The following is a 26,235-nucleotide window of genomic DNA, read 5'->3' on the forward strand; positions in this document are numbered from 1 at the left end:
TTTTTCATCAGTTAAAATTCATGCCTCTGCCATTTCGGCTCATTACAATACAGAGCCACCAATCTTTTCTCATCTTTTATTAAAGCAGTACCTCAGAGGAGCCAAAAACTTAAGGCCTCCAAGGAGAGCAATGCCTGCATGGGACCTCAACTATGCCTTGGAAAAACTCACCCTGCTTCCTTTTGAGCCAACTGCTACTGCTGACATAAAGTTTTTATCTTGGAAAACAGCTCTGCTCCTAGCAATAACTTCTGCAAGACTGGTTTCAGAGTTACAAGCACTCATGACTGTGGAGCCTTTTATCATGTTTATCCAGACAGGGTCTCCCTGAGGACAAACCCAACATTTATGCCTAAGGTGGTGTCCAGTGTGGCTCTTAACCAAACTATTCATCTGCCAACTTTTTATCCAAATCCACAAAACAAATGGGAGAGAATTCTGCATTCTTTGGACGTACACAAACAACTTAGATTCTACTTGGACAAAACCAAAGTTTTCAGGAAAATGGAGCAATTACTAGTGGCATGTGCTGCAGGATCACAAGGAAAGGCTATCTCAAAGCAGACTATTTCAAAGTGGACAGGCCACTGCATTCGTTTCTGCTATATACACCGTGGCAAGCCAGTGCCTAAGGGCATTAGACCACATTCAACCAGAGCTGCAGCACTTCAGCAGCCTTTCTCAAGGGAGTACCAACCAAAGACATTTTAGAGGCTGCTACTTGGAGTTCAGTGCATACCTTTACAAAGCACTATCATCTGCAACTCTACTCTAAAGCTAGGGCAGGCTTTGCCACTGCAGTTCTGCAGGGCCTCATAGCCGCTCCTAATGCTGTTTAGCTCCAGCCTCCCAACCATAGCTTTGGGACTCTACCCAAATGTAATGACTGCAACAGTGAAACACTAAGAACATAGTACAGTTGTGTACACTTGCCATAAATGTAGATGTTTTTGTGTATTCACTGTTGCAGTCCAGGTTACCCACCCGCCATCTCCCTTTTTTCTGCTGGAACTTTTCTTTCCTTCTCTGATTTATACAACCTATGTGGTGTATTTGCTTGTTGGTGAAGGTAAAGTTTATATTGGTGTGTGTATTTTTATTTATGTATAAATTCTGGCTACCCTTTTAGGGGGCACCTGACATCTGGGGCAAGAAAAACTGAAGAAAATGGCGCCGGCTGCTTCTTGTATACCCCTGACAACCTGACGTCAGAGAAGGGGTGATAGCAGCCGATGCAGGACCCAAGACTTTGGAATTCAGTCTGACTGAGGGCAACCTGCCAGCAGGAGTACCCAAATGTAATGACTGCAACAGTGAATACACTCTTAACATCTACATTTATGGTAAGTGTACACAACTGTACTTTCTCCTATGTGGTTTTGGTAAATTGGTAATTTTTTTTTTTGTTGGAACAGCTTGTGAAGTGGGAATGAACATCCAAGTTTTTAAGGCGACACTGGAGGCAAGGAAGATGAATATAATTCATTGTATTTGAAGTTTTGTAAGTAGTTGAGCCTATCAAGACTGGTGGATTATGTTATTTTTTTATTTAATTTATTTATTTTTCTAGTACTGCAGCACCTGCATTTTGCTCATGCTTTGTTCATGTACACTAAGGGCCAGCATTTGGGTAGTGGCCTTCTGAGGCTGCATTCCCCTGTTTTGGTTCTCTATTTATTCATCTCCCTTGTGCTGGATGAATACCTGGGCTGTGAGCATTTTCTTCCATACACTTTCTCTCTTTATGACCATTTTTCTCTGGAGTCCACCAAGCAGACAGCATTGCAGGATCTCTCATTCCCTTTGTGCCGAAAAGATGAGTTAACCATCAGTGTTATGAGGTTTGTTTTTAAATCGTACAGCACACTGTCCTTTTGGCATACAAGAATGGAGGCTTGTCTGTGTTCCAGGTGACTGAGGTTGAATTGCTGGTCAGGGCAGCTTGAGTGAGATGAGTGAAAGACCAAGGTCATCTGTTTCCCTCCAGTGGGAGAAAACCATGTCAGGCCCACTGTTAGAGCACCTCCATCTGGATGGGTGGTAGCCTCAAGGATTAGGACTTTAGGAAATGTAGTCTTTCGAACTGCTGTAGCACATTGTAGCTAGATGGCAAAGTCATAAGGGAACAGTTAAGGAACAGTTGTTTTTAGTAACCCAGCACGTTGCAGTCATTTAGAGGTAAGGTTTCCTCATCCATTTGCCAAGAGTGACTCTACTGTAGATCTGTGATGCCCATCATAGAGCCAGTCAGTATTGTAGTCACTCTCTCCCCCCTGGTTCTGCCTCCATGGATGACCCCCTTTTTGAAGTGGGGTTTAAGCTAGACTTTTGTACTGGGAGGGAGGACAAATCCTGTTTGAAAAGCTTTGCTGGAAATTGACAGTATGGCATTTAGTTGCCATTCTCTTTCCTTCAGTCTAATGAACTTTCTTCTTAGAATTGAAGTGCTCTGAATTACGGCTTCCTTTGCAAATTTCTGGAGAGTGTTGGTATACTTTAAGTGAGAGGCTTCTTTTCATAGTCCCTGTTTTTAAGGTTCCCTATTAAGTAAGTGGACGCTTAATATAGCGAACACTGTTTAATCGACAGCTAAATGTTGAAACGGCAAAATCCTGAAGACACGGAACAGTGATTTATTTTTTTTTTTTTCCTAGGGGAAAAAAATCACTGGGCCGTTTTCGGGACTTTGCTGCTTCCTCCACTGTGGTGCGATCTCTGAGTTGGTATATTTAAGTAGGGGGAGTGTGGGGGGGGGGTTGTTGGGGGCGAAGCTCACCACTTTGTTTTTTTTGCGGACCAGCGACCTCCCCCCCTCCCCAGGGAAAAAAATCACGGTTACGTTTGTTCGGAATTTTGTGTTTTTATTTTTTTTGGGTCGATTATACAGTGTTCACGTTAAGCGTTCGCTGTTATAGTACAGACCCTTTTTTTAAATAGAATTTTCTGGGACAATTCTAACTGGTAAAGAAGGGAGGCAGGTCAACAAAAAATCTTGCTTTGTGGATTTTTCCTGGACTCTGTCTGAAAAGTAATGGCCAGTGATTGTGTAGAAGCTGCCCGAGACAATTAAAGTGTCTTGTGACTTCATAACAACCCAAGAGTTATTCCATACGGAGGCTGTACAGCACTGCAACACCACACAAAGGTGAAAGTGCAAAAGCAGACTATGTGCATTCTATTGGAGGAATCATTTGCAGGGGAAGGCACCACACCCTACGATGAGGAGAAATCAGTAGGTAGTTGTTGTTTAGGGGACTCTGTACACAGTATGGTGAAAGTTGGCGAACATTTGTAGATGTGCTGTACATTCTTTGGGCTTAACACAGAGATCTCAGCATTGATCTCGCTGTATAGTTAAGCACTCTGTAGCACATGTACAGAACCCCACAGTTGTATTTGTTTTTGTGTGGCACACCTTAGCCATTCTGCATGAGGAAATGGTATGTGCAGTTCCATCTCAGTTGCCCTATAGTGAGACCACGTCAGAGGCTGGAGTGGTGTCAGAAGTTCTTAGACTAAGGAACCGGCAGATCAAGCTGATTCACTTATCTTGGAGACTCTGTTGGGCATCTCCCAGATACCTATTGAGATAATCCCAGGTAGACTTAGGTTTATAGGTAGGTACTAGGCTAGCTGCCCAAAGGCATTTGTAAGCCTAGCTGGAATGTGTTGGCTTTTGCCGCCCCCCCCCCCCTTAGATTAGTTCCCTGTGTCTCTGTCCAACAGAGCCATTGAAGTGATCCCTGGGGTAAACTTTCTGTTTCCTAGTCACTTGTTAAGGTTTCTCTTGAAGAGTGTTAGCGAGGAGCTCTGCCTAATGTAGATTGGAATCTTGTTCCAGAGCATGGGAAGTCTCTGGGACAGGAATCTATCCCTCCAGCACGTCCTATTTATTGTTGTGGTGAGGTTTAGATCCCTGGAGCTTGTGGCTCGAGGGGATATGGTTTTCTTTAGGTGGAGCATTTCCATCAGTTCTGGGTTGGACATAGCCTTGTTATGTCAGCCTTGTATGTTAGGCAGAGATCACCTCTGAGTAGGCTGTATGCAGCCGAGTACAGCTGGAGTTTCTTCAGTCGAGCTGCATAGGGCATCTGCTTGAGGCCAATGATCCTCTTGGTGAGGTACTTCTGTGGTCTTGTTGCAGGTGTCTTGTAAGGTACATCCCAAATAGGGCATTTTGATGGGTCTGATGAGTGATGCGTAGAGGGGCCCATTGACCTCTTTCAATCTGGATGCAAACCCTTTTATGATTAGGTGGGCCACATAGAAGGATTTTCTAACCACTTTGGCAATGTGATTATCAAAGGAGAGGTTACTATCTACTTGGATCCCCAGATCCCTTATTACGTCTTCCGTATTTAGGGGGCTACCACCTATGTGGTATTTTGTGGGTACTTGTTTTTTCCAAAGGGGATGACTATGCACTTTATGGCATTTAGCTTGAGGCCATGGTTTTGACACCAAGTATCTGTGTCAGTGAGACCCTTTTGGAGGATGTCTGTGTCAGCAGGAGAGTCAGTTATAGCCCCTAGTTTGCAGTCGTCTGCGAACTTGGTCAGCCATAGTCCTCCTGTGCTTGCCTATACTTCTGAGAAGTATATGCCGAACAGAAGGGGTCCTAGGACTGAGCCCTGGGGAATGCCACTTGTAATCGGTTTAGAGTCAGACCTAGCTCCCGCAACTCTTACCGTGTAGTTTCTATCCATGAGCCAGTTGGCAACCCATCTCATGACGTAGGGGTTTATGTTCAGGCTGGTGAGCTTGTCTATAATACCTGAGTGGGGAATGGTGTTGAAGGCTTTTGCGAGATCTAGGTAAGCTGTGTGGACCACCTTTCCCTCGTCTATAGCCTTGGTAACGGTCTCAAAGAAGTCCACCAGGTTTTAGGAGGCATGATCTGCCCTTTACAAAGCCGAACTGGGTAGGGTCCAGTGTTTGGAGGTTCCCAATGTCTCTGTTAATGAGATCCCTGATGATGTGCTCCATAGCTTTGCAGACCAAGCAAGTCAGGCTTCTAGGACGATAGTTCCCAGGGTCCGTTGTGGCTCCACCTTTGTGGAGTGTAATAACCGTTTCTGTGTGCCATTCTGTGGGCATGTAGCCTGTAGGGAAGCTGAGTTTAAACAGTGTGTTTAGGTGAGGGGTTAGTTCATCTTTGAGCTCGTGTAGGATGCAGCCTGGGACACCGTCCGGTCCCATTGATGCTGTTTTTTTTGGCTTTGGAGAGGGCTGTTTTTAACCTGAGTGTCTGTGATTTCAGGGGCACTACATTTTTCTGGTATAATTATGGGCCCTTTTGGGGGTTTGCACTGAACCTATCTGCCAGGATGTTGGCTATATCCCCTACATACTTTATACATTTTAAACCATAAACCATACACATGGATATTTATAACTGCAATGAATAACTCATTGCAGAAAACAATACTTACGTAAACTATGTAGGGGGCTTTGCCCCCCACCCCTAACTAGTGATATTAACTCCAGGATCGCACTACAGTGGAGAAAAGGGCATATACCTTTTACTTTAATGTCTCGGTGTTATGAGTTTCAGTCAAATGAGTTTTCAGTCTTTTGAACTTTCAGTGTTTTGGTCTCAGTCAAATGAATTTCAGTCAAATGAAATTTAGGTCATATGAAGTAGACCCTTTCTTTGACCGGGGATGGTGGCGGAATGTGGATATCCAGAGTGATTCGTTTATGGTCAGATCTAACCAGCGAGGGGTTGACCTCTGTGTGGAACACTGGTCGCCCATGTTGGTGATGACCAGGTCCAGTATGCTGTCACCTCTGGTGGGGGTGTTGACCAGTTGATCCAGGGCATGTGAGTTTATAAATTCTAAGAAATGTTGGGCAAGGGAGTTTGTACTTGAGTAGTTCTCCCAGTTAATGTTTGGGTAATTGAAATCACCCAATATCAGGGTGTTTGGTAGTACCTTTGTTTCCCAGTGTTTCCATGAATGCGGTGTGGGGTATCCTTGATGAATATGGATACGCCCGCGCCTTTTGTATTTCGGTCTGGGTTTTGTGGCCTAAATGTATGGCAGCCTGGTACTGCTGGCGTGCTCTCTGGAGCCTTAAACCAGGTTTCTGTTACTGCACATATATCGATTTTCTCCATACTGAGGAGTGCCTCGTGTGCATGCATTTTGAGGTTTTGACTTCTGGTATTGAGTAGCATTGCCCTCAGTTTTTTGTTACTTGTGCTATTTACAGTGGTGGGTTTGTCTTTTGAGCCTTGCCTAAAAAAGGCAGTATGGGGGGGTGTCAAGAGCCTTGGCTGGTATTCTAAAGCCTAAGGGTGACAGGTGCAAAACATTTCTAGTGAAGCAGCGTGGCTTGTCGAGCATGTCATCCCAGGCTGACTAACACTGGATCCCCTTTGAATGACACCAGAAGCTTAGCCAATTGTTGATAATTTTTTTCTATACCATGGTATCATTCTTGGTGAGGGCCGGATGCTACTCAAGGTCAGGGTCATACTGGCCTGAGCTACATGATCATAGAGCTCCTCCATGTCTCTCTTCATGTAGTTCAGGGAGGTATGGCTCAGGTCATTCACTCCAATATAGACAATGACAGAGTCGTATTTGTACTTGTTCTGGAGTGACCTGAGTGCTTGTGTTATGTGGCGGATCCTGACACCCGACAGGCAGCTAACAGTAACCTTCTCCTTGATGTTCTTCGTGTTTCACTGTTGCAGTCAGTACATTTGGGTAATTTGCTGACCTGACATCATGGAAGAGAAGACAGCAACTGACGCAGGACCCAAGACTTTGGAATTCAAGCTGTCTGAGGGCAACCTGCCAGCAGATTATCCAAATGTAATGACTGCAACAGTGAATACACTTGAACATCTACATTTATGGTAAGTGCACACAACTGTGCTTTCAGCCTAGTGAGTGGGACGTCAGTGTGCCTGACTGTAGAGTCACCTATTACTAGTGTGTTGGATATGTTATTTTGCCTTAAGGGCTGTGATTGCATGGCACACTGGTTTTGTGGAGTATCTGTTTCATGGTTTGTGTTGGGGGGTGGAGGTTGCTTGGATGTCTGCTTTGGAGGTCGCTGTTACTTTTGCAGATTTTTATTTAGAGCCTCCGAGTATGTTTTCGTGTATTTGTGTGTTTTCTGCTGGTTTCATAGGTCTATGTGAGACTGGTGGTGTGATGCAAGTAATTCCCTTCTCCTTTTGACTGCCTGGTCCAGTCTTGGGTTGAGAGAGCTTAGCCTCCAGTTTAGCTGTATAGTTGCATCTCTTGCATGTATTAGTCTTTGGTGGAAGGAGGAGAGGGTTGTCTGTGTACATGAGGCAATTGTAACATTGCCTCAAAATGCCAAGATTAATCAGTTGAACCGGAGAGTGCACCTGAAACTGCTCTTTTGGACTTGCCTGGATAGGTACAGTGAACTGTTTTACTGATTGGCTGGTAAGGTCGAATAGAGAGCCTTGTCCTTCTCTACAGTATAGAGGGGTCTAGTGCTAAGGTTTAGTGCTTCCTATGAGTTTTGAGCAAGTGCCAGGATGAGAAGTGGATGGTTTGAGTGCTTAAGTTGAAAGTTTGTCTAGTTCCAAGGGAAAAATTGAAGAGTAGACTTTGTAGAGCCGGGAATAGTTATACCCTAGCTAACCGGCACTGCCCGGCGCGAAAAACCGCGCAAATGCGGGTTTTATAGCAGGGTATACAGAGCTGAGAATATTTTTAATTTTATTTTTGTTGGTTTTAAAGTTTGTACTGTTAGTTGTTGCTTAGACCTCTGTTGAAACTGTTTTCCCCACCACTAAGGTTACCGTACGTCTGGGTTTCTCCGGACACGTCCTCTTTTTTGGGCTCCTGTCCGGGCGGTTTTTGAAAATTCCGGTATACGAGCCAATCAAAAAGCGGAGCTGTGTTCAGTGCGGAACAGCTTGATGTCCTGCATTGAACAGAAGAGGGTCCGCTGTGCGAGTTTTTGATTGGCTCGTTTACTGGCATATGGGCCAATCAAAAATCCCCAAACACAGACCTTTTTTTTTTTTTTTGCTGATAGCAGCAGCACATTTTTTCGTCCTCTTTTACATGCACAGAATTATGGTAACCCTACCCACCCCCCTTTTCTGACGTGTCGTCAGTTGGTATAGCAACATCTGCGTTCAAATTGCTGGAACCTGTGTTCTGAGAGACTGCCTTACAGATTATCTGCAGATATACAGAGCTGAGTATATATTTTTTGGTTATAGAGTTTAATTGTTGCTTAGATCTCTGCTGAAACTGTTGTCTCACTGTTCTGAGAGACTGATCGGCAAATATACAGAGCTGAGAATATTTTTTTTAGTTTTAAAGTTTGTACTGTTAGTTGTTGCTTAGATCTCTGTTGAAACTGTTCTGTCCCACACACCCTCCCTATTTTTGGTTTGTAGTTTAAATTTGGTGGCTTTTGCAGTTGCCCGCCCCACTGTAGATTTGATGTGGGACATTCCCCCAGTCCCATCTCTTTACCACATTCTACCTAATAAACTCTTTCTGCACTTGGCTTTTAGTCCTTTTTAATTTAATTGCATTTTTGTAAACTATGTTTGGTCTAATATTGCTGCATATTCAAGTGTGCTAGCTTGCACTGCATGTGAATTGTTTTTACTACTGTTTTTGCTACTTTTCTGTAACAAAAAAACAAAAAAAAAAAAAAACTGTAAGCCTGTTTCCTACCTTTCCTGTAACTAGTGTTCCAGATAAAGATTTGCTGTATCCAGGACTGTATGTAAGCTTCTGAGCCCCCCAAGCCTTTGTGTGTTGGAGGGAAGCCTTCTAGCTTATCAGTGGGAGTGGTAAGCACTAGGTAACCTGTCTACCACATAAGGAGTGGTTCTGGCCTAGAAGTTGTAGTTATTGGCCGTTTGGGCACTCTTCCATCTCTCTCAACTTTCTGATTTGAAAGCCTTCATTTGCAATTGTTTCTGTCCTGTAACTCGTCTAGTGCAGATACAGATTCTTAGTTTTAGCACTTAAATTTGCTTATGCTTATTCATGCTCAGCAGTTGTTCAGAACTTGTAAGCACTACATAAGCTACTAATTACTATAGCACTCAATCTTCCTCATTACGTAGAGAAAAACAGTTTTTGTACTTTTCTCACTTGCTTAGAGAAAAACAGCTCTTGTATTCACTTTCCTCACTTAGCTAGAGGAAAATGTTTTTTTATTCAGGCATGTCCAAAGGTCAGCTCCCAGTGTTCTCTCCTGTCTTATCTGGTGAATCTGGGCATCTTGAGGCAATGTAGAAATTGCCTCATGTACACAGACAACCCTCTCCTCCTACCACCCAACAAAACTACAACCTGTGAGAGATGCACTTATCTAGCCAAACTGGAGGTAAAGCTCTCTCCAACCAAGACTGAACTTGACAGTCATGAGGAGAAGGTAAACATTTGCACCACACCACACTCATCACATAGTCTCACTAAATCTACACCACCAAAATCCAGACATAGTAACACAAAAACATTTGCGGAGGCTCTCAATAATAATCTGTCTAAGCAACAGAGACCTCCAAAGCAGAAACGCAAGCAACCTCTATCCCCCAACACAGCCCAAATGACACATAGCCCACAGACACAGTGTGCCACTCAACCACAGCCAATAAGGCAAAACAACGTACCCAACACACTAGTCATAGATGACTCTATAGTCAGGGACACTGATGTCCCACTCACCAGGCTAAACAAGGAGAAGGTTACTGTCAGCTGCCTGTCTGGTGCCAGGATCCGCCACATAACCCACGCACTCTGGTCACTGCACAACAAGTACAAATATGACTCTGTCATTGTCCATGTTGGTGTGAATGACCTGAGACGTACCTCCCTGGACTACATAAAAAGGGACATGCTCTCCAATCTTGTAACCCAGGCAGGTATGACCCTAGCCCTGAGTAGCGTTCTGCCATCGCCCATTATGATACCACAGTACAAGGACAAAATGATTGACTTCAACAATTGGCTAAGCTTCTGGTGTCATTCTAAGGGGATCCAGTATCTGTCTGCTTGGGATGACATGGTTGACAGACCATGATGCTTTGCCACAGATGGCCTGCACCTGTCGCCCCTGGGATTCCGGATACTGGCTAAAGCTCTTGCTGCCCCTGTAGTGCCTTTCATCACAATAAACAGGACATGCTGGAGGGATAGATTCCTGTCCCAGAGACTTCCTATACTCTGGAACAAGCTACCTGTCTATGTCAAGCAATGTTAGCACTCTTCAAAGAAAAATCTTGATGAGTGGATGGGAAATAGGAAATACACCCCGGGGATCACTTCTGTGTCTCTGCTGGACAGTGGCACAGGAAAATAACTTTCTTGGGTGGCGTAAGCTATGGAAGCTTGCAGGTTAGGCTTACGTAGGCCCTTCAATAGCCTAGTACCTACCTATGGAATGGAAGAGAGAGAAATTCGCCCAAAATGGCCATTAAACCACTAATTTCTGGGCTGAAACCACTCCTCCAGGGACAGATAGGCTGCTCAAAGCTCCCTCTCACAGTGAACAGAGAAACTTCCTTCTGTCCAGGTAAGATATGGGCAAACACAGAAACTTGTAACACAGCCCTGAATTCAGCACTAACCTGAAATCTGGACTATATTAGCTTAGAAAGGCGGGAAAACAATTTATATTCTTTTTGTTTTTTTTTTTTTTCAGAAAATAAAGCAGATACAATCCAAAAACACTTTAAATGCACAGAAGTGATCATCACACTTGAGTGCGTAACCTACAATAATTAAAGTGCAGACAGTAAAATAAGTACAATCTGTAGCTAAAACAAGCTTTTTAAATCACAGAAACTCTAGAAAATCGGTGTTTTAGGCGGAATTATCTAAAGGCAGCAAGGAAATGCAGAAAAATTATACTTAATCACTCCAAAGTCTCTCTCTTGTCTCTCTGCTGCTGTAGAACTCTGCAGGGCACCAGACAGGAGCTTGCTGAGCTGTATACTTAGAATTACGTCAGGGATCTGAACAGCCATGCTTGGGTCAGGTAGATGTCACTCCAAAGAAGAAACACCAAAAAATAAACTTGTAACTTCACTCCCTCTTTCTGTGGAGAAGGAATGAATACACTTTTCTCAAGGCCTGTATAAGGTCATTATGGCAATAAAGCTACCATCCTTTTCTACCTACCACTCCTCAAAAGGTTGCTGCCAATTCATCTCCTTCTGAAAATGAGGAGAATTCTGAGTCATATCGTTCGCCTGCCTATTTCTTTCAGTTCCACTCTACTGACCAAGTCCTTTCAGAAGGTAAAAATTCCCTTTCTCATGACTGTCCTGTGGAAGAAGCTTCAATTGGAAAGACAATATTAAACATGATGAAATATGTGAGTGGGAGTCTAGGCATATTAGGGGTTCAGAAAAGATACTAGTTTCTTGGAAGTGGGCAGTCCCACCCCTTCCCCTGTTTTTGAGGCCTTCTTGGATACCTTTCAGTTAATCTCTACTGCTCCTGACACACAGCCTCTTGGCCCCAAAAGGCACAACAGATTTTATGAAAGTCCCTGACGATTTTGAAGTTCTTTTTAAAAGCCTGTGCCAGACCTCTCTGCAGTATATTCTGATAGCCCTTCTTAAGTACCTCCCGGAAGCCAATACCCTGGATTCAGACAAGGTTAGTAGGGCTGTGGATAGGTGGGGTAAAAATGTTTATACCTCCTTTACTTTGGTATTCAGGACTATAAATTACCAAACTCAAATGACCAAGTATTTGAGGTCCATCCTCAGTTCCTTAAATAGGGTAGTGGTGGACCCACAAGGGATTTATTCTGAACAACAAATGTCTTTACTTAATCAGGTTTCACAAGTAGCCAGACACAGCATTAAATGTAGTTGTGACGCTGTAGAGGCCTCGTCCAGAGTAGCTGCCACTGGTTCCATCCTCTGCAGGTATGCATGGCTGCACAATGAACCCATGCCAGAGGATTTGAAAGCTGAAATCATAGACTCCTTTGGAAGAAACCTCCTGTTTTGACCTCAGGCAGACTATCTTTTCAAAACCCCTGCTAATGGGTTATGATGGAACTGCCGTTTCTGCTGCTTTAGATAAAATTCTTGAGGGAAAACATTTGACTATGCGCGTATTAATAAGTTTGGTAGCGTGGGCATTAAAGATAAAATGTGTTATGCAATGACTTGTAATATTTTAAATGATGAGATATGCAAACAGATTAAATATTTTTGGAAACTTTTAACAAAGGATGAAAATGTGAGCAAAATATGTGCTTAACCCTGTTATTTCTTATATAAAAGGACCAAGTTTAACTGATGGAGTGGTTGAACCTTATTTTGTCTTGCCTGAAGAAAATGTATTTGTTGGTTTGAAGCCTAATGGGACATTTCCATGCGGTAGATGTTATGCATGTGAATTTGTGGTAACAGGTTTCAATAAGGTAAATAATATAAAGTTTGATTTGATGGGGTCTTTTTCATGTGTAACTGACGGCATTATTTATGCCCTCTGATGCCTTGTAATTTGGTGTTCATCAGTGAGCGTAAAAGAATGCTCAGGACTTTGCTTTCAGGAGAATGTCAGAGATATAAAAAAAATAGAAAGCCCTAGCCATTCATTTCAAGGAATGTCACAATAGTGATTAAGTTATTGCAGGCTACTTATTATGGAAAAAAAAATTATAAAATTGGCTGCTGTTGCTATTTTAAAAGAAAAACTGTTATTTAAAGAATCCTTCTTTATTCTCAAGTATAATACCCTTGTACCTTACGGACTTAATTGTGAAATTGGAGATATTTAATATAATTAAAGTTTTATTGTGGTGTGTATTTAAGGGGGAATGCATTTTTATGTGTATATGACTTCTTGAAGGCTGGGTTGGCCGAGGCGCTAAAGTTTTTTGAATAAATCTATTTGGAACTGTTGCCAGTGGTGTTTAGTATTCTTTTGGTTTGTTAGTTGTTTAGAATCTTTTCAAAACCGTTCAAGAACAGGGAAAAACACTAAACTGCAGATAACTTCTGTTAACCTGTGTATTTGGATACCAGAGGCATTACCCAACCAAGCCGACCTCTTTTATAAGAGATCCTAGGCCCAGCCAGAAATACAGGAAGGCCCCCATTCTCAGAGTAACCACAGAGCGATCCCTCTTCTGGGAGGCCTCCCTTTGGAGACAAATGCCAGTGACTGTCTACAAAGTATCTTCCCTCCTGTACCCTCACCTTGACCCTTCCTCTCTTAAAAAGGCTTACCCAGCCACGGTCCACCTGGGAAAAGATTGCCTCAGACCAGTGGGTACCATGTCATGGATGGAATTCTCTCCTTTAAATGGCATGCCACCCCCTCCCTGCAACCGGACTTGCCTACAGGAATTGCAGGCACAAGGCACACTAGAACCAGCACCGCAGTAATTTGTGGGAAAGGGCTTTTACTCCAGTATTTTCCATGTACCAAGGAAAGAAAGGCAATGGAGATGCATACTAGATCTCTCTCTACTAAATACATTTCTGAAGTTCAGAAAGCTTTCCCAACACACATCGTTTCTGTTCATTCTACCTCAGGCTTTTCTAGTATGTGTAGATCTAAACGATGCCTCCCTACTCCCATATTCTAGTTCACCCCTCTAGCAGGAGATTCCTCAGATTTTGTGCTGGGTCATCTCACTTTCAACTTACTGCTTTCCCTTTTGGGCTTTCCACAGCCCCAAGAGTTTTCACAAAGTGTCTGGCCCCAGTAATTGCCTTCTGTCATTCACAGGGAGTCTAGATTTTTCTCTACTTTGATTTGTTAATCCAAGCCTCCTCTCCTTGGATACGTCTACAGTACCTCCCAGTTAACCTTCCACCTCCTGTCGTAGTTGGGGTTCACTATCCTCTTCAAGAAGTCCTCCCTGCAGCCAGCTCAGAACTTAGTTTTCCTGGGCTGCAGACTGGACACCATAAAAATCCAGCCCTACTTACCTCAAGAAAAGTGCAGAGCCTTGCATATTACTTTCACAGCCTGACTGCTGTCAGACAATTCTCAGCAAGAGATATACAAGCTCTCATGGTGGAGGGACAGCGTGATACACAACCTAGGACTTCCCTTCACCCCACCACTTCCAATTCAAGAAGTGTACACAAATGCCAAGGACGAGGCATGTGGAGCCTGGACAGGGACACACACTGGGTTCAGACAGATGGCAACTAAAACAACTAAAGAAACGCAACATGAAGGAGATGAGGGTCCTCATCCTAGCTCTTCAGATGTTTTTCGTGTTTCATTGTTGCAGTCAACACCTGTGGGTTATCCCTTCTATAGTAGCCCTCGGCCAGCCCGAATACCAGAGTCGATGTTTTTGTGCGCCAGCTGCTGTCGCCTGTAGTCTGACGTCAGGTAGTCAGTACTATAAAGCAAGGCAGTCAATGTCATTACATCAGTCTTTCTTGTCATGGAGCCCGTAGCAGAAGCAGTTCGCATGAGTGCTGCTTGGTTGGTACCAGAAGTTGAATTTCAGCAGAAAGCTAAATACCCCGTTGGGGACCCTTTTTTCTTGCTCTAACTGATGTCTGAAAAAGTTAACAATTTTCTCGCCTGTGGAAAGCAGATCCCACACCGAGACTTTCATTCTGACTGCATCACATGTTTAAGCCCAGACCACGACTTACTCTTTGCCGGTTCTGTTCCCTCTTTAATGCAAGAGCCATTCGCCGTAGAGCTCATTTTGTAGACCATCATTTTTGTTTTCCCTCTTCGAATTCCGATATGGTGTCAGTCAGCCAGCAATCTGCCGACATTCTGAAAAAACGTAAAGATAGAGACAGGCAGGCTAAGCCTTCCGATGACACTACCGCTAAGCAAGTAGTCAGTTCTCTGGAATTCAGTGAGGCGCTTTCGCAGCCCTTGATGCCCGACTCATTTTCTATGCAGGCCACTGCCAAGACCCTTTTGGAGTCCGGTATGCCGCAGAAATCCATTTTGTCTTCTGAGCCTTTGGCTATCTCTGTCTTGGTTGGGTCTGGAGCCATGACGCAGGCACCAGCTTCCGAGGAGGCCGTTCACGCTACAAATTCTACACAAAAAACAATGTCTTCTCTTCCGACTAACGTTTCTCGAAGACCAACTAATTCTCTCAGGCATCGAAGCCAGGCCACTACTAGGAAATCTGCTTCTAGCCACCATCTTGCTACTGCTCCCCTACCCCAACCGCAAATGCTTAAAATGGATCTCATCTCCCTTATCCGAGGTACTCAAGCCCCCACTCCAAAAAGGAAAAGGCTTCCTTCTCCAGAAATTGACAGACCAGGAGTCTGAGGAATCTGATTATTCTGCCTTTGAAGAGGAACAACAGCTCTTAACTGCTTATGAGGATTCAGATGCAGAGGAATCCATCCCCTCTGCCTCTCCTCCAGAGGACATCTCCTTCGGGAGAACCCTCCACTCCCTCAGGGAACATTTCTAATGGGAATCTCAGGACTACCCACAGTCAAAGAAATGCCTCTGAGAGTTTCTGGACCTCCAGCAAAACAACCTGGCCATTTCACCTCTTCTAGAAGTGGTGGATGATGTTTTCCTTGAATCCAGTTTAGCCCCTGATGCCCTGTGTCCTGCTCCAGCTAAACCTGACAGGTACTACAGAGTACCAGATTCTCACAAATACCTGTACAGGAACCCTGCTGCAGACCCTGAGGTCATTACACAGGGACCCAGAGGCGCTAAGACTAGTTCTGCCAAGAACCCTCTTCTTTCTGACAGACTCCAGAGCTCTGGACAGATGGGTAAGAAAGTATACACCTCTGCAACCTTAGCTATCAGAGCACTTAATTGTCAGTTCCATATGTTAAAATATCAACAGGACACTTTGGAACAATTAAAACAGAAGATTGCTGCCTCTCCTGACAGTGCCAACTCAAAAGAGCTGGCAGAATTACTATACTCTGCTTGTCAAGTGACCAAGCACTCATTACAATGTGGATATGACGCCCTAGAAGCCTCTAGCAGGGCACCAGTGGTAGGATCCATTATTGGAAGACATGCAGGGCAGCAGTGGTAGGATCCATTATTGGAAGACATGCATGGTTGAAGGAACAACCTCTCCCAGATTATGTCAAGTCTAAACTTGTTGATGCACCCCTAGATAAGGAACTCCTGTTTGGAGAAAAAGCAGATGAGGTGCTTAAAAAGATGGAAGACCAAGCAAAATCTATGCAAACAGTAAAATGTGTCTTTAAGGTTCAACCACCCAGATTCAGCAGAAACTTCCTCTCTAAGCACTGGGCCTTCCCTGCACCCAGCAGACAGGGCCAAAGTAAGCCCCCAGGGACAGGACATCCAGGCTCCTATCCCAGGGCCAGCAAAGAAACAAACATTGGACCACTTCCGCCTCTAAGGCAGGGAGTTCTAAGCCAAGCTTCTATGGTAAGCACTCACAATAACTCTCCCTCCCCACCTCTGCCCTCCTTTTCCTCATCTAAAACTAGGAGGAAGGCTCACCCTCTTCAAGGACAATTGGGTCTCTATAACCAAGAACCAATTGGTATTAAAAATCATTTCTCAGGGATACAGATTCTCCTTCAGTGAACTCCCATTTCCAAGAGGGTACCCGGACCTCCCCCAAACCAGTGGGCAGAGGCATTAAAACAGGTAAAAACTCTTAATATCCCAGGGGGCAGTAGAACCTGTCCCTTCGGATCAAACAGGAAAAGGATGTCCTTCAAGAATGCAACTGCAGTCATAGCATGTGGGTTGTCCTGCCTCAGGCAGCCCTCGGTCGGCCGGATTCCAAAGTCTGGGTCCGACGTCGGCTGATGTCGCATTTCTGTCCGACGTCAGAGCGGCTGGAGTATATAAACATCAGCCGACGCCATTTTCTCCAGTCTTTCTTGCCGCGCGGTGCCCGAAGCAGAAGCAGTTCGCAAGTGCCGGTCGGTCAGCTCCTGTATTCTACGATACCGAAGTCATCAAAAAAGCGAAGTACCCCGTTGGGGACCTTTTCTTGCCTCAGCCGATGTCAGAAGTTACTGAAGAAGTTAATAATTGTCTTTTTTGTGGTAAACAAATACCTCATAAGGATTTCCACTCTTACTGCCTCCCTTGCCTGGGCCCAGACCACGACGTCTCGGCCTGTGTAGCCTGTGCTCGCTTCGACAAGCGCACTCTCAGGCGCCGGGCAGAGTTCTCTGAAGATTTTTTCGGCGATAAATTTGCTTACACCATGCCGTCGGATCTTCCGACATCGCAAACTCCCAAAAAGCGAAAAGACCGGGACCGACATCCTCGGCCTGCATCTACCACCGACTCCACGCCAAAACCTAGCACGAGTGCTCCGGTTCCCTCTGAGACTGTCTCTCCACCGCTCCAAACCGAAGACACCGCATTACCGACGACTCCGATTCCAGACATTACTCCGCCAGTTATAGACTTTCCTCCGGATACCGAAACCGAGGAAATGCCCGAGACCATTGCTGTAGACAAGGTCACTCCTGCACGTGGAGCTGCCAGGCCTCCTATGGCCATGTCTATTAAGGCCTACACTAGGGCTAAGGCAGCCAGCAAAACTAAGCATATTACTTCCAAATCTTTACCTCAGCCGACTCCGGAGGCACAAATTATGTCCATGGCTGCTGATTTAATTTCCATGATTAGAGGTTCACAGGCCCATCCTGAGAGAGCATCCCAGCCTCCTCCTGATAAAAGGCCCCGGGTTGAACCCTCTGACCCTTCTCCTTCAGATGAAGACTCTGAGGGCTCTGTCCACTCATAGCCAGGAAGAGCTCTTCCAGACCTATGAGGACTCGGATGCAGAAGATTCCATACCTTCGGCCTCCCCTCCTGAGGATATTTCTTTTGGGGAAGTTCTGCACACCATGAGGGAACATTTCAAGTGGCAGGGTCAGGAATATTCTGATTCTAGGAAACGCCTTAGGACTTTCCTTAAGAAGCCTCAGCACAGGCCCTTAGCTATTCCTCCTGTACTTGATGTTCTGGATGATTTGTATTCTGATTCTAGTGCTACCCTGATTCTCTTCCTCCTGCTCCAGCCAAGCCAGACAGGTATTACAGGGTTCCAGAAACTCATTCCCATTTATTCAGGGCCCATACTGCTGATTTGGAAACTATTTCACAGGGGCCTAAAGGAGTTTCAGCCTCCACCTCAAAAATCCTTTGCCCTCCAACAGGGAAGCAAGGTCTTTAGAGATGGGGTAAAAAGGTGTACACATCCACTACCTTATCTATGAGAGCTTTAAATTGCCTTTTTCATATGTTCCAATATCAGGATTATCTCTTAGAAGATTTACAAAAAACATTAGCTTCTCCTGATCCTTTAGACAGGAAGACTTTGCAGGAAGCTGTACATAACACTCAGCAAGTAAGCAATCACTTCCTGCAGTGTGGATATGATGCACTGGAAGCTTCATGTAGGGCAGCTATGACAGGGGCAGTGATGTAGACATGCTTGGTTAAAAGATCAACCTCTACCAGATAATGTAAAAGCAAAACTTCTGGATGCACCTTTGGAAAAGAACAAGCTTTTGGTGCAAATGCTAAGGATGTGTTAAAGACCATCGAAGAAAAAGCAAAATCAGTTCAAACTGTGAAGGATTTCCTCCAGGTTCAACCCCCCAGATTCAGTAGGAATTGGCCTTCAAAAACTGGTCCTTTCCTAATCCAGAAAAGTTTCAAAGGTAAGAACAGACGTGGCGAGGAAGAGGCCAATACAGAGGCCCTTACAGGGGACGACAATGGCAGCCAGGAAACCAAAGAAGTGACGCAGGGGTTTCACCTGCCCAACAACCACAAACTCAATGACTTTCCTGTACTACCGCCTACCAGGGAACAACTAGAAGCTCCCTTGGGCGGGAAATTATCTCTGTTTGCAGAAAACTGGCACAGACTGACAAAGGACAAATGGATTTTGGACATTATAGACCGAGGGTACAGGTTTCATTTTCATACCTTACCAAGAAAACAAGGCATGCCAAATCTACCACAACATCAAAGGGCAGAGGCTTTCAAGCAAATCACTCTGCTGACTCGAATGAAAGCAATAGAAAGAGTTCCACAACAAGAACAAGAACCCTTGTTCCAAGAAAAGAATCTCAATGGAGACCAATACTGGACTTGTCCGCATTAAACACCTTTCTCATAGTACCAAAGTTCAAAATGCTGACTCTACAGCAACTCCTTCCCATGCTGGGCAAGGAGTCGTTGCTGATTACTCTGGACCTCAAGGAGGCATACCTGCATGTTCCTATCAGACACAGCTGCAGAAGATACCTCAGATTTCTTGCAGGGCCAGAGCATTATCAATTCTCAGCATTGCCATTTGGCTTGTCTACTGCGCCCAGAGTGTTTACAAAATGCCTGGCTTCAGTAATTGCTCATTGCAGGCTCCAGGGTATACAAATTTACCCGTACCTGGACGACTGCCTCATACAAGCGGACGACAAATTGATGTTGACAAAAAACCTGGACTATGTCATAAGATTACTTCAAGCTCTGGGATACACAGTCAACTTCCAAAAGTCAAGACTGCAGCCATCCCAGCAAATAATCTTCTTAGGAGCCAAACTAGACACAGCCTCTCAGATGGCTTACCTGACAGAAGACAAGCAAGAGAAGTTAACTCAATACTTCAAAGGTTTAGCAAAACTCACCCAGATGACTGCAAGGAGATTCCTACAAGCCCTGGGTTACATGGCATCCTGCATTCTAATGGTTCCATTAGCAAAACTACACATGAGAAAGCTTCAGTGGTACGTAAAAAGCATTTGGTCTCAACACAGCAACAACTTGGAGACAATCATACCACTCATTCCATGCCTACAAAAGGAATTCCTATGGTGGGCCTCGGTGAGCCAGGAAAACACAGGTATGTCATTCAAAAAACCACAGATAATAACACAGACCATGACTACGGACGCCTCAGACCTCGGATGGAAGGCAGGTGTATACAAGGACAATGGTCTCCAAAGGAAACACATCTGCATATAAACCAAAAGGAAATGCTGGCAGTAATGCATGCTATCGAGGCTTTTCAAAACCAACTCCAGCAAGGCCACTTAATGATACGGACAGACAACACCACTGTGATGTGGTACATAAACAAGCAGGGGGGCACCCACTCTTACCCCCTTTGCAGACTGACAATGCAGCTCTGGGAGAAATCACCGAGTCTAAACATCCAGTTACAATCCCAGTTTGTTCCAGGAAAAGACAATGTGTTGGCGGACAGCCTAAGCAGGAATTTCACAGATCCACACGAGTGGAGGTTACATCCGAAGGCTTTCAGACAACTCACTTCGACATGGGGCAAGCCAGAAGTGGACCTATTTCTCTCACCTCAATCATCTTCTACCAAAATTTTGCACAAGGACATACCATCCAAAGGCTTGGAAAATAGATGCCCTTTCATTCAACTGGAACTCCCTAGCAATCTATGCATTCCCACCTCTGCCACTGATGACCTCAGTATTACTAAAGATCAAAGCAGAGAAGCCCAAGGGAGTCATAATAGCTCCGGATTGGCCAAGACAACACTGGTACCCACTACTACGGAGCATATGTCGCACCAGGAGGTGGGCCCTCCCTCAGTGGCCTCTACTTTTGACTCAACACAATTTCGAAACACTGCATCCAAACCTTCAGACACTGCAGCTAACAGCCTGGGAGATCCCATAAATAACTTCAGTTTATCTCTCTCCAAGGAAGTTCAGCGGATACTAACAGAGGCTCGAAGACCATCCACCAGAAAGGTTTACTTAGCAAAGTGGAAAAGATTCAACAATTGGAATACCAGCAAAGGACATGATGCATCATTACTGAACATCCCACTTATCTTGGAATATTTGGCAGATATGTTACAGAGCGGCCTCTCATATTCTTCAATAAAGATACATGCATCTGCTATTTCAGCTAGATACAACACTGAACTGCCTGTTTTCTCTCACCCCTTACTAAGACAATTCCTCAGGGGAATCAAGAACATTAAGCCACCAAGAAAGGCCCCAGTGCCAGCCTGGGACCTCAATTTTGTCTTAGAAAAACTGACTCTACCTCCTTTTGAGCCAGCAGCTTCAGTTGACTTGCAATTTCTCTCATGGAAAACAGCTTTCCTGTTGGCAATTACCTCAGCAAGAAGGGTTTCGGAGCTACAGGCCCTAATGGCAATACCACCCTTTATTATTTTCCACAGAGACAGGGTTTCATTAAGGACCAACCCTACTTTTATGCCAAAGGTGGTATCTAGGGTTTCTCTAAATCAAGCCATTCATCTGCCTGCTTTCTTCCCCAATCCTGAGAATAAGGGGGAAAGACTTTTGCATACCTTGGACATTCATAGACAACTTCGATACTACCTGGACAGAACCAAGGCCAGTAGGAAGTCTGAGCAGCTTTTTGTAGCTTACGCCCCTGCAGTCCAAGGAAAAGCAATTTCAAAACAGACTATTTCTAAATGGATTGGACATTGCATCAGATTCTGTTATTCCTTTCATGGAAAGACTGTTCCAGCCTATGTCAGACCACATTCCACCAGAGCTACAGCCACCTCTACAGCATTTTTAAGAGGGGTGCCTACAAAGGACATTCTAGAAGCTGCTACATGGAGCTCCGTGCATACATTCTCCAAACACTACAATCTCCCTCTATATTCCAGATCCAGAGCAGGCTTTGCTTCGGCAGGCCTGCAGGGTTTGATTGCCACACCATCTATTCCCTAGAGCCTACCTCCTCCCCCAGCTAAGCTATGGTATTCTACCCACATGTTATGACTGCAGTTGCATTCTTGAAGGACATAGTACAGTTTTGTACCTACTATAAATGTAGATGTCCGATAGACATGCAACTGAAGTCGGGTTTTCCCTCCCTCCTTACCCCTCTATGCCTAGGGTCCACTCCTATCCCCCTTACTCTTAGCTGGGGATATCTGTTATGGTGTATTTGTTTTATTGCTCATGTATTTGTTTGGAATCCTGTTTTTGTCTTCCAATTTGATTACAGCCTTCCTTGGAGGGCACCTGGCATCTGGGGCAAGAAACACTGAAGAAAATGGCGTCGGCTGATGCTTATATACTCCAGCCGCTCTGACGTCGGAGAGAAATGCGACATCAGCCGACGTCGGACCCAGACTTTGGAATCCGGCCGACCGAGGGCTGCCTGAGGCAGGACAAACCCACATGTTATGACTGCAGTTGCATGTCTATCGGACATCTACATTTATGGTAGGTACAAAACTGTACTTTTTTACTCTCCACACTATTCCTTGTTCCTAGAAAAGAGGGCACTTGGCGCCCCAACCTGGATTTATCCAAACTGCACCTCCTTAGTGGTCCCCAGATTCAAAATGCTAACCTTGCAGCAGCTCCTGCCTATGCTCACACGAAATGCCTGGCTGGTGACACTAGACCTAAAAGATGCCTACCTCCACATCCCTATCAGGGAATCGTGCTGAAAATTCCTGCGCTTCAGAGCAGGAAATCGGCACTTTCAGATCTCTGCACTGCCCTTTGGCTTATCTACTGCTCCCAAAGTATTCACCAAATGATTGGCCCCGGCTGTAGCATTCTGCAGGCAGAGAAATGTACAGATTTACCCTTACCTAGACGACTGCCTCATTCAGGCAAACAGCAAATACGTTTCTCCAGGATCTTTTCTTTGTCATAAAACTTCTAACTTTCCTAGGGATCACCATCAACGAGAACAAATCAAAGCAAAACCCCACCAGGAAAATTGTTTTCCTGGGAGCTGTGTTAGACACAGCAACCCTAATGGCCTTCCTATCCCCAGAAAAGCAGAGCTTCCTGCCTCTCTACTTTACCCAGCTGTCTTGCAGAAGACACCTCACTGCGAGAAGTTCATGCAAGCCCTGGGATACATAGCATCTTGTATTTTTCTCATCCCTCTCACCAGGCTTCACATGAGAAAGCTTCAGTGGTACTTAAGAACCTTTGGTGTCAGCACTCTCTGTCCCTAGACACCACTCTCCTGCTGATCCCTTGCATAAGGGATGAATTTATCTGGTGGGCAGAGGCCTGACCATCAGCACCGATGCCTCAGACATAGCTTGGGGTGCTCACCTAGCAGCCACGTGTACCCATGGCCTTTGGAATGCCCAGCAACTTCACTTGCACATCAACCAGAAAGAAACGATGGCAGTGCAAAATGCTCTGACTTCCTTCCAACCCCATCTCAGGCAAGGGTTCCTCCTTATAAAAACAGGCAACACCACAGTAATGTGGTACATCAACAAGGGAGGGGGGGGGCACCCAATCTTACCGGCTGTGCAGGTTAGCCATGAGTCTGTGGCTTACAGCCACCTCCATGGGGCTGCACCTAATTGCCCAATACTTAGCAGGGATCTACAACACACTGGCAGACCATCTAAGCAGAAACTTACTGGACCCCCACGAATGGCAGCTCCACAGAGAAATCTTTCTGCAAATCACCCAAGAGTGGGGGACCCCAGAGGCGGACCTCTTTGCTTCGCACCTGAACCACCAGCTGCACAATTTTGTACCAGGGAGGATCACCTCCTAGCTTTGTGTATGCATACCGTCCTGGCCCTTTATTCCCAAGGTTCTGATCAAAGTAAGAGAGGAGAGACCAAAGGCCATCCTCATCGCTCCAGATTGGCCTAGACAGCATTTTTACCCCTTACTACGCAGTCTGACCTTGCAGCCCTCGATGCTGCTTCCCCTAAGGTCAGACCTCTTGACCCAGGAGAGGGGGAAGGTACTGCACCCAGACCTACAGACTTTCAAACTTTCAGCATGACTTGTACACTAAAAACAAACAAGAAGTCACTGTTAAGCAAACAGGTCCTGGACATCATCACAGAAGCCAGAAGGCCCAGCACAAGAAAATCTTATGCAGGAAAATGGAAAAGATTCTGCTCCTGGAAACAAAACAAAAGGGGGCAGTACCTCCTACCCTTCCATCCCCGTCATCCTGGATTACTTAGCAGAGTTTCTCAATAGTGGCCTCTCCTCCTTCTCTGTTAAAATCCATGCCTCTGCCATCTCTGCCCATTCTGATTCAGACCCACCTCTCTTATCTCACTCTTTGATTAAGCAATTTCTCAGAGGGGCTTCTAATATCAGGTCTCCCAGAAGATGATCTGCTCCACTCTGGCACCTGGATTGTGTCAAAGAAACTAATCTTACCTCCTTTTGAACCTGCCACTTTAACAGAATTGAAATGCCTCTCCTGGAAGATGGCCTCCCCACTAGCTATCACCTCAGCCAGAAGGGTCTCAGAACTTCAAGCTGTCGAGCCCTTCATAATCCATGCAGACAGTCTCCCTGAGGACTAATCCCTCCTTTATGCCCAGTGTGGTATCTGATGTGACCCGTAACCAGGCCATACACCTTCCCACCTTCTTTCCCAACCCTCAAAACAAGGAGGAAAGAATTTTACACTCACTAAACGTGCACAGACAATTCGGTTACTGTCTGGACCGCACTAAGCCATTCAGAAAAACTGACCAGCTTCTTGTAAGCTTTGCCCCAGGGACAGAGTGGAAGCCCATCTCCAAACCATTTCCAAATGGATTTCACACTGTATCCATTTCTGCTACAGACTACATGGGAAACCCTTCCCTAAGTCGATCCATACCCACTCCACTAGGGCAACCTCCACTTCCACTGCCTTCCTCAGAGGAGTACCTACCAGGGACATAATGGAAGCAGCCACCTAGACTTCTGTCCATACCTTTACAAAGCATTACCACCTACCTGTCTTTTCTAAGTCTAGGGGAGGGTTTGCCTCTGCAATTCTGTAGGGCCTCCTAACCCATACCTAGGACTCTACCTATCCTTCCACCCTTTACCTCAGCTTTGTGAGTCTTCCCACAGGTGATGACTGCAACAGTGAAACATGAAGAACATAGTAAAGTTGTGTACACTTACCATAAATGTAGATGTTTGAATGTATTCACTGTTGCAGTATGGTTTCCCTCCCTCCATCCCCCATTTCACATCTTCCCCTAGGAGGACACATGCTTCCCAAGGTGGCTCTTAGCCACCAGGACCACTTCTCTCTTTTCCCTTGTGCTTCTGACGGGTTAGGGCAAGAAAAGTGATGTAATGAGGTTTGCTGCCTTGCTTTATAGTACTGATAAACTGACGGTAGTCTACAAGCGACAACAGCCAGCGCAGAAAAACATTGACTCTGGTATTCAGGCCGGCCGAGGGCTACCACAGCAGGGATAACCCACAGGTGATGACTGCAAGAGTGAATACACTCTAACATCTACATTTATAGTAAGTGTACACAACTATAGACGTGGTGGTGCAGCAGTAGCGTTGTCACCTCACAGCAAGAGGTTCTCCCATTCGATTCTTGGCTGGAATGCCTTCTGTGTGGCGTCTGCATGTCCTCCCCGCGGTCGAGTGGTGTTCGAAAGACATGCGTGAATGGGCGTGCCTTTGTTGAAGGTTGGGCTGGCACCTCGGCACCGTACAAATCAACTGCCAATCATTAGCGAACCGGCATTCCGCTGTGGCAACCCCCTAGCCGGGAAGAGCCAGAAGAAGAACAACACAACTGTAGTTTCCCGTGAGAGTGCACTACATAAACGAGGAGGAAATCTGGTCTTACCAACTGTGCAGATTAGCACAAACCACCTGGGAAATGGCCACCCTGGCAAACATGTCCTTTGTACCCATATACATTCCATCACAGGGCATTGTGTTGGCAAATGCATTAAGCAGGACCTCTGGGAATCATCATGCATGGACTCTGAACAGACTGGTTTTCTTGGACATATTCCACCATTTGTGGGATACCTCAGATAGACCTATTGCATCAGAGACCAACAAACAGCACCCCCCTCCTTTTTTTGCACCAGGGGCTCTTGTCCCTCACTCTGGATGACTGAGGCTTTCAGTAGGCAGAGATGCCTTAACCTCTCATCCTAAGGGTTTCTTTTAAAGGCACAAAAAAAGAGCCCAAACTCTTTGGTATTTACCCCATTTTGGCCAAACAATATTAGTTCTCCAAGAATCCAGGAGACCCACCACTCAAAAATCCTACATAACCAAATGGAAGAGATTTTCCTTTTGGTTCAGCGGGAATGGACAGGACCCCAGCAAGTCACGGGTACCTTCCATATTAAATTAACTGTCTGAACTCCTACATGTAGGTCTGGCCTACTCTTCCATCAAATCCCACCTGTTACCCATTTCTGTGTGTTGACCCCTCAGTCCTCCTCCAATGCCTAGACATGAGGTGAAGTTATTCCTCAAACGGATGCTGCATCTTCTACTACCAAGGAAACCCATTACCCTTCCTT

General features: G+C 45.3%; 1 protein-coding gene across 2 annotated transcripts in view; it reads left to right on the forward strand.

Moving 5' to 3' along the window:
- Positions 1-26,235, forward strand: part of CTDSP2 (CTD small phosphatase 2) — a 267,042-nt gene that overhangs the window by 222,289 nt on the left and 18,518 nt on the right. Inside the window, exon 8 of one of the 2 annotated variants that reach the window (XR_006366269.1) lies at positions 1,416-1,501. The exons of the other annotated variant lie outside the window; for it this stretch is intronic. The gene's annotated coding sequence lies outside the window, so the exon portion shown is untranslated. The remainder of the gene's footprint in view (positions 1-1,415; positions 1,502-26,235) is intronic. 2 annotated transcript variants of the gene reach the window in all.

Source organism: Protopterus annectens, chromosome 9.part0 (assembly GCF_019279795.1).
Source record: "Protopterus annectens isolate FY-2018-M chromosome 9.part0, PAN1.0, whole genome shotgun sequence".
Taxonomy (NCBI): Eukaryota; Metazoa; Chordata; order Ceratodontiformes; family Protopteridae; genus Protopterus; species Protopterus annectens.